Genomic DNA, 8,503 nt, shown 5'->3' on the forward strand with positions numbered 1-8,503 from the left:
TTAATGACTTGACCCAAATTGACTTTGACTTTATTGGTTTTAAAGGCAAAAAAGCAAAAATTGGGTGTATATTTTTGGGAATCAAGTATAGTGTTTAAACAACATGGTTATGTTTGGAGGATTAATATCCAACTTACCCCCCTAAAAAAATGACAGAAAACACACGCACACAAGACTCTCTAGACATGGTCAAGGTGTAATCATATATACAAAGTGTGTGCTTTTGAAGTGAGTGAAAGTGGCATGATTTGACTTTTGTGTAAGACCATGAGACTATGTGCTTAGACTCAATACGGTTTTTACCATTAATAAATTGATTAAACAGACTCGGAGTGAAGACTCGGGCAGAAAACTAGACCATCGCAAGGACGATGGTATTGTCGCGATACGCCAGCCCTGTCGCGTCGCGCCGGACACTAGCGTATCGCACCACAGACCAAACTTCGGCGTCATTGCTGAAACGTCGGTTTGGGTCTGTTTCCAATCCTATAAACGTACTAAGTCAGGTTCGATCAATTTATTTAAACTTTAGAAACTCATATTAATTGGTTAATTAATTAAGCAAAGTCCTTTAGTCATTAATCAGTTTATTTAAACTCAAACACAAGTCAAACAAACGGTTAGTGTAAATATGCACAAACAAGAGATGCACAAGTAGTCAAGTAAGCACAATATGATGCAATGAGTTTGCAACCTAACCATGGCTCTAGTTCTCTAAAGTTCAAGGATAAGGGTTAGTCAAAGAGGTCCATGGTTATGAGTCCGGATGCACTACGCGAAAGCCTTACCTTTGGAAGGGTTAACGCGTGTGGATGGGACCCCGCAAGTTAAACTTGCTTCCACGTTTTAGTGAATTCACAAATTCGGATGTACCCTTCGTTGCAATGAGCGTTCGATTGGGTAGATGGAGTGTGAATCTCCAGAGGGTTATGGCCATATGTAGAACACATATGGGTTCAGAAAAGTGAGAAAAACTCAATCAGGAAGTAGAATCGGGCAAACAGTACTAGAACTGGTCAAAACAAGAAGGTAGATTTCTGGCTCGGTATTGGAAGAACATAGCACGAGACAACAGAGTCTGTCGCGTGACGATGACTCTGTCGCCACACGACATTGACTGTAGGGAATATTTCAAGCATATCTCACTTGAGCCCCACTGTGATCATACACTTAAGCATGGTGGCGTCCAAAGGGAAGGAAGCTAGAGCAAAAGAGTCGCCAACAAGTTTTAGGAACTTGTAAACCGTTCACAGGGTGAAGGTTACACCCCATCACAATCCATAAGATCGCTAACTCCATAGTGGTCTGGAACCATGACTGGATATTAGGGGATGAAGGTACAAATCCAACTTAAAAGAGATTGAACCTGCCCTAAAAATAGGCATCTACTTTATTCTTCTCATATTCATGTGCGCTTTCTGATTAACATACAATCAATATATTAATCCTAAACCTGTTTAATCTATGTTGGTTGAGTATTAATGCACAAACAAAACTATTATTGGCGATCACTTGAATTATAATCACATTGGCCTAAATAAAATTATTAATTATCTTATTAAGCGTGATTACAAGTACAAATTTCCTTAAACCTGCAAGAGAGGGCGTGATCAAGCAATAACAATAATATATCAAGCAACATAATAACAACAATCATCATCATAATAACAATCTCATCAAAGCATAATAATATTATTAGCAAGATCCTAGGCATGATACTAACAAGATTAATAACAAATCCTAGCATGTCACTAAACAATAACAATCAAAGCTTTATCCCTAACATGATACTAACATGATAGAAGAAATAGGAAGCAACCTAAACATGATAATAGAAAACAATAAATAACATCCTAACATGATACTAGGAATTAATATGATATAAGGAACTTGATTTCTATGTCAAAAGAATAATTAAACAATTAAATTACTTACTTTGGTGCCTCGTATCACTTTCTATCAAAACAATACACACGTTAGTAACTTCAAGGAAAATATTAAATCAAACAATTAATTCAAATAATTGAAATAGGGACTTGGGACCAAACCCTCAGAAATTATCAACCTTTCACGTCTAGGGCGAAGGTAACTTCGAGCTTGGCTAGGTATGTCTAAGATTCGTGAACGCGGTATTTTAATTTGAAAAGGGCAAGCTTAGAAAAGCTATTAGCTTGAGAGAGAAGAGAAAGATGATTGTTGAATGATTGTTAATGTTGGTGATTGTGGATGAATAAAAACGGGAATACGACCCTATTTATAGAGAAAATAGCCCGAAAATGATCAGAAAAAGACCGAATCCTATTAGGACTAAAATTGCCTCTGTCGCAGAACGACAGGGTCCAACGCGACGCAACAGCCCTGTCGCTGTGCAACAGGCTTGTCGTTACGCGCTGACTTTGTCGTTTCGTGCTGATTCACGCGTTTTCTAAAAACCTGTATGCCCTTAATCTAATTAAATTTGATTAATAACGTCCATACTTATCTTTAAAAATCAGATTTAATCTCTTTCAAAACACTTGTTTTAATCAAAATAGAATTCTTTATTTTCGTAAAAGATATAATTATCATTCCTAATCTCATTAGAACTCAAAATAACCTTCTAGATTATTCTAGAAGATTAAAATCAATCCTAATAAATTTAGGAATATTAATTAATGGGTCCTCCACTAGATCATTGGGCCATAAAACCATTTAAGGACCAATTTAGTATTTTGGCCATAACTTCCTCATTATTCATCGAAATTGGGCTTATAATATATCGTTAGAAAGCTCTTTTCGAACCCAATCCAACTACACTATAATTGGACCCTTATCATGGACCAAACTAAATTGTACTGGACATTTTCAATAAATAGAGCACATTTTCAAAAAACAGAAGAAAGAATTTTATTAAAACAACCGCATCACAAGACTTTCCACACTTTCACTTCGTTCGATAATCAAATTACGTGAAAGGTGCTCATCACTAGGTTTGGTTTTGGGGAGACACAAATAGGTGTCTACAGTTGTCCATCCCATGCTCCATTTGGAACATCAATAAAAGAAAAACCTCATACCTCCTTTCGGAAACATCAATAATGTTGGGTTTCGATGAGTCCGACTCACCGCAGAAAATAAAACCCGAGCCCAAGGAAAAACTCACAATTAATATAACCAAAATGCAAAAATAACAAGATTAGAGAAAAGACTAAATTACCCTTGTAGCGTGCTTCGCTCGACCAAATGGAGCTCTTACTTGAGAAAGCTAAAGCCTCGCAAGCGCAACGGCCTCCGACGATGTCCACCCACAACACAATCGCGATGGGTCTCTTGCTTGGAGGTTAGCCAAGCCGGACCAAAACACTACTCGAGTAATTAATGAGCTTATAGGTTTTCTCTCAAGTGGAGATGCCTAATTGAGATCTTACTCAAGTGAGTTTTCCCAATTCCCAAGTGGGATATTTAAAGGGAAACTCAAGTGAGCAATCCACTTTTCCATCAATGTGGGAGAGTTGGAAAAATCAATTTTCTCCTTTTATTTTTAAATCAAAAACAAAAGAAAATAGCCAACAACTAATTAATCAACAAGTGGCATTCTAAGAGGAGGGGTTGGATAAGGACCACAAGGGAAAGGGGGGGACGAATACTTGATCTCCAAGCTTCCCAAAACCGGCTCCCCTAATGCCAAATGCCCCAATGGGCTGCTGCCATGTGGCAGGCCGAGCCTTAGCACCCAAGCAGCCCAGCTAGCGCTTGGTGTGCGTGGTTGGCCTACTGCTATGTGCGGCTGGCCGAAGCACCATGCGCGCAACGCTGCTAGCACTGCCCCCGCACATGCTAGCAAGCCATGCTAGCCAGCCAGTCAGTCTAGGCTCGGCTTGGTGCGTATGCTAGCCACCTTGTTATACCAAATGCCCCTAGCACTCGGTTTGCTCGGGGCATTCCGATTCTAGGGGTATTTCGGTAAATTATTGATTAATTAGTGATTTTACAGTCTCGTCTTTTATTTATTCGACTCGACTTGCGACACTCGATTTCGACGCTCCTAGCTCGATTTCCGACGTCTACATATTTATTACTCGAGCAACTCATTAATTCCTTCCAAATTAATTTGTCGTGTCGGATCGTTAGTTTCTTGGGTGTGACCCGAAGGGTTCAGTCAAGATTAAGCTGTAATATTAATTATGCATTAATATTACTGATCGGAAGCGGCCTCCACCTAGGCATTCCGATCACTTGAACTAACTGAATAATTAGCTTTCTAATAGCTCTGAACCCTCTATCGGAATAATACACTTGTTTGAAGGACACCATTCCTTTCAAATAAAACATCCAATGGCCACAGGCGCGACTCCGTGACCATAGCTAGTATGAGATCTCATCTAACTCCTAGTTTTTGAAAAGTATTTGAAACAAGAGACTCGTAGGTCAGACGGCCTCTAGAAAAGTACACGGCTAATACCCCGTGTACCCCAACCCCTGTTTGTCATTACTCCAGATGTGCACAAATCCAGAGTTTTATTGCTCATCCATCTTGCACTTTACGTGATTTACAAGTTTAGACTTGGTGATGACTCATATGCAAAACAACACAATCAATCCAATATCAATTCAATCAAGTAAAGCAAGTTTCCAATTCAATTCTTTATTTATTAGTGACAAGCAATATTTGTTATTGATCCCTTTAACTTTCTTGGTGTATAAATACCTTGAGTGCATAAAACACCCCACAATCTTAACCTCGTCTTATAAGACTTAAATTCTTCCTTTACTCATTCTATCTCAATAATCATGAACGAGTAATAAATAAATCATTCCACATATTCACGTACCTTTGCCTCTAAGCGTATCTTACAAAATCAATGCATAATAATACTTGCAAAGTAGCATAATACACAACATACGGAAATCACAATGTATAACCAAACAATTTAGCCCAGTCTTCTCTATGCATGATACTAAGTTCTCGATACATCCTTAAACATGCATCTAAAGGCAAGGTTTCGTAACTCATACGTACCTTGTATAAACGAGTCGGTTGGCCACTTTAGAAACTAGAAGTCGCCTTTTACAAAGTCCTCTCCTAAACCAAACAACAAGAACTAAGCAACACCCAAGCAAATAAATTTACAGCAATACCAAACTACCTTAAAACCTCTTAAACCATCAAAATAATGCCTTTAAATTATTCCCAATAGTCAAAGTTAATAATTGAATAGTTCACTGTAAGTTTATATGCTAAAACCATGAAAATATAGTTTATAGCATAAATTCCAGCAAGTTTAACTTACTAACATATGCTGAAAATTTGTTTTATTAATAGTTTTTGCAATTCAAATAATCTATACTTATCATATTGCATAAATAGTTGTTTAAAACATGTAGAAGCACTCTAAACCTTTATTTTTGGCTCAAAAATAATAAAAATCAGATTATATAAAATCTGAAAAATAAATTAAATTGTAAATTTCAAACTTTTAATGATCTACATTCATAATTCAATAGTTATAATAGTATATTACACATTAAAACCTTAAAATCCTTCAAATAAACAACATAAAACCCCAATTTCAACAAGATATAAAATCTGGAAAATAATTTTAAGTATAAAATTGTGGGTTTTACCATTATGAAATCATAGTATAGATAATTAACTTGCTTAACACGTTTTCAAGCCCTAAAACATGAAAATTCAAAGTATAAACCCTAACTTATACATAATATAAAAACTAAAATTTTATACCATAATTGAACATAGTATACTTCATAAATTTGCAATCTTTTATAACTCATATACATAATCAAACCATAATAATAACAATTTATGAACAAAATTTCAATAAAGATTAAAACTTTAATTAAATTAACAAAAGAGAGGAAATGAAAGAAAAGAGAAGAAGAAGGCGAACTGGTGGGTTGCGATGGAGCAGCGGCGATGGTCTGGTGGAGGCGGTGGTCTAGGGCTCTGGCAACAATGGTGTACGGCAAGGCAGCAGCAAGAGTTTTTTTTTTTTGGTGAAGTCGTGAATTGCAGAGAAGGAGGAGGAAGAGGGTGAATGAATTTTTACGTGAGAGGGTGTGAGGGTTTTTGGGGTTTTTATTTGGACCATAGTTTCCTAATTTTATTAGGAATAAGGATTGTGTGGTTTAGGTTTGAGTAAAATTTAAGCATTGGGCTACTAACTTAAAAGAGGATTATGATTTAAACTAAAAACTTAATAGTTTTAGATTAGTAATAATGAAAATCTTATTACTTTTACATCAAAATTATTCATACTATAAAATCAAAATAAAAATATTTGTATAAATAATAAATAAATATATTATAATTAAGTTGAAAATATGGGAGATTACACCAAATATGCTCATCATACATTGTTGGAAAGTGGCGGGGGCATTGCAAAGCCCAAATGGCATTCTCCTATAGGCGAAAAAACCATATGGACAAGTAAAAGTTGTTTTCTCTGGTCATCCGGGTGAATAGGAATTTGGAAAAACCCATAATAGCCATCAAGAAAACAGTAATACTTGTGCCTTGTTAGTCTTTCAAGCATTTGGTCAATGAAGGGAAGGGAAAATGATCCTTTTTAGTGGATGTGTTTAGACGTCGATAATCTATACACATTCGCCATCCCGTGACCGTCCTTGTAGGAATGAGCTTACCTCTCTCATTCCCTACAACGGTCATGCCTCCTTTCTTTGAAACAACATGGACCGGGTAAACCCATCTAGAGCTAAAGATGGGGAAAATGATTCCCGCATCCAATATCTGAGTGATTTCCTTCCTTATCCTCAACCAAAACCTCCTTAGGACTCTCCTTATCCTCACTCTTCCTAGGCTCACCATTCTCAAGAATCCTACCACTCCGTGTCACTATGGCATTTATCGGTCTCTTATGATCTAAACCTTGAGATGGTAGAGAAGAAGGGCTTGCATGCTCTTTCAAAACATTGGCTAATTGAGAAATTTGATTCTCCAACATTTTATTTTGAGCCATCATGTCATTAAACTTCTTGTCACTAGACGACATGTAAGTGTTCAACACCTTGATTTGATTTTCAAAGACATCCTCTAAACTACCTCTAGAAGAAGATGATTGAGCATAGGAGCTATCACTTTGGCCTTAAGCCTTTGGAGTGAAACCGATTGGGGGACCTCTTTGACTGTTATTTTGAAAATTGCCTCGATTTTGGTTACTCCAATTGCCCCGGCCTTGATTTTGGCCATAATTTTGATTGTGGTTACCATAATTTTGATTATGGTTCCCATATCCTTGGCCTTGATTTTGACCACCATAACCTTGATGGTTATAGTTGCCTCGGAAACCTTGGTTTCCTTGGTTCCTATAACCCCCATTGTGCTTATTATTATCAAAATTCCCATTATGATGATAGTTCCTATTCCCATTATCCCTTTGACTATTAAATCTAGGTCCAACATTGTTATTAGACACATAATTCACATGTTCATTCTCATTGCTAACATAGTCATCACATCCATCAAAAGAAGCATTAGGACAATTAGAAGAATCATGATAGTATGAATCACATATATCACAAAATATATAGCTACTAGACATGTCGCTAGAAGAGGGAAGGAGATTAGAGTTAGGAAATGTACCTCTTCTCTTATTTTGGGAGGGAAGAATAGGTGCTTGAGATGAAGCACTCTCAAGTTTGGCTTTGTTGGAGGTCATTTCCTTCCCTAATTCCGAGATTTGTGAGGACAAGTTATTGATGGCATTGATGTGATCGACCGAGTATACCGAAGTACCGCTCTTGCTTGTTTCTTCACGCTCACCATCTTGTCAATCCATATAATGCCTCACCACATCTTTAATGATCACCACTTCCTCTTCTGTCTTGTTCATTATTAGTCCTCTAGCTCCCGCATCAAGGCAAGATTTTCCTTGAGGGCTTAGACCGCTATAGAAGATTTGGATGACTAGATAGGTAAGGATCCCATGGTGTGGGCACTTTATTTGATACTCCTTGTACCTCTCCCATGCCTCATAAATTCTTTCATTGGTTTTTTTCTTGAAGCTTTGAATGAGAGTCCTTGCCTCGGTCATTTTCTTTTGGGAATAGAACCAAGATAAAAACTCTTTTATCACCTCATCCCATGTCCTCAAGGAGTTTGGTTTCACCCCCTTGTACAACCACTCTGATTCACGTCCAATGAGAGAAAAGGGGAAAAGCTTAAGGCGGATAAACTCTTGAGAAACCCCACTCACTTTAATAATGTTGCAATACTTCAAAATTCCTTAAGATGATTAAGGGGACTCTCATGCTTTGCACCACTAAATTGACGCCTTTCTATCAAGGTAATCATCGCCGGTCTAATTTCAAAGTCGTTTGCCAGTGTCGTAGGTGGAGCGATCCCGCTCTCATACCTATAGGCTCCCGGAACTCCCAACTCCTTCAATGCCACTCTTTGGTTATCTCCCATGATAACTTGCTCTTCTTCTTGCCTTGGAGAACGTCTAGCAACTCTCAACTTCGTGATAGTCCTTTCAATTTCCGG

At 37.4% G+C, this 8,503-nt stretch overlaps 1 pseudogene; it reads left to right on the forward strand.

The window, feature by feature from the left end:
* The first annotated feature begins 7,938 nt into the window (after window positions 1-7,938).
* Window positions 7,939-8,036, forward strand: LOC145573453 (small nucleolar RNA R71; annotated as a pseudogene).
* Window positions 8,037-8,503: the final 467 nt, after the last annotated feature.

Source organism: Chenopodium album, chromosome 12 (assembly GCF_948465745.1).
Source record: "Chenopodium album chromosome 12, dcCheAlbu1.1, whole genome shotgun sequence".
Classification (NCBI taxonomy): domain Eukaryota; kingdom Viridiplantae; phylum Streptophyta; class Magnoliopsida; order Caryophyllales; family Amaranthaceae; genus Chenopodium; species Chenopodium album.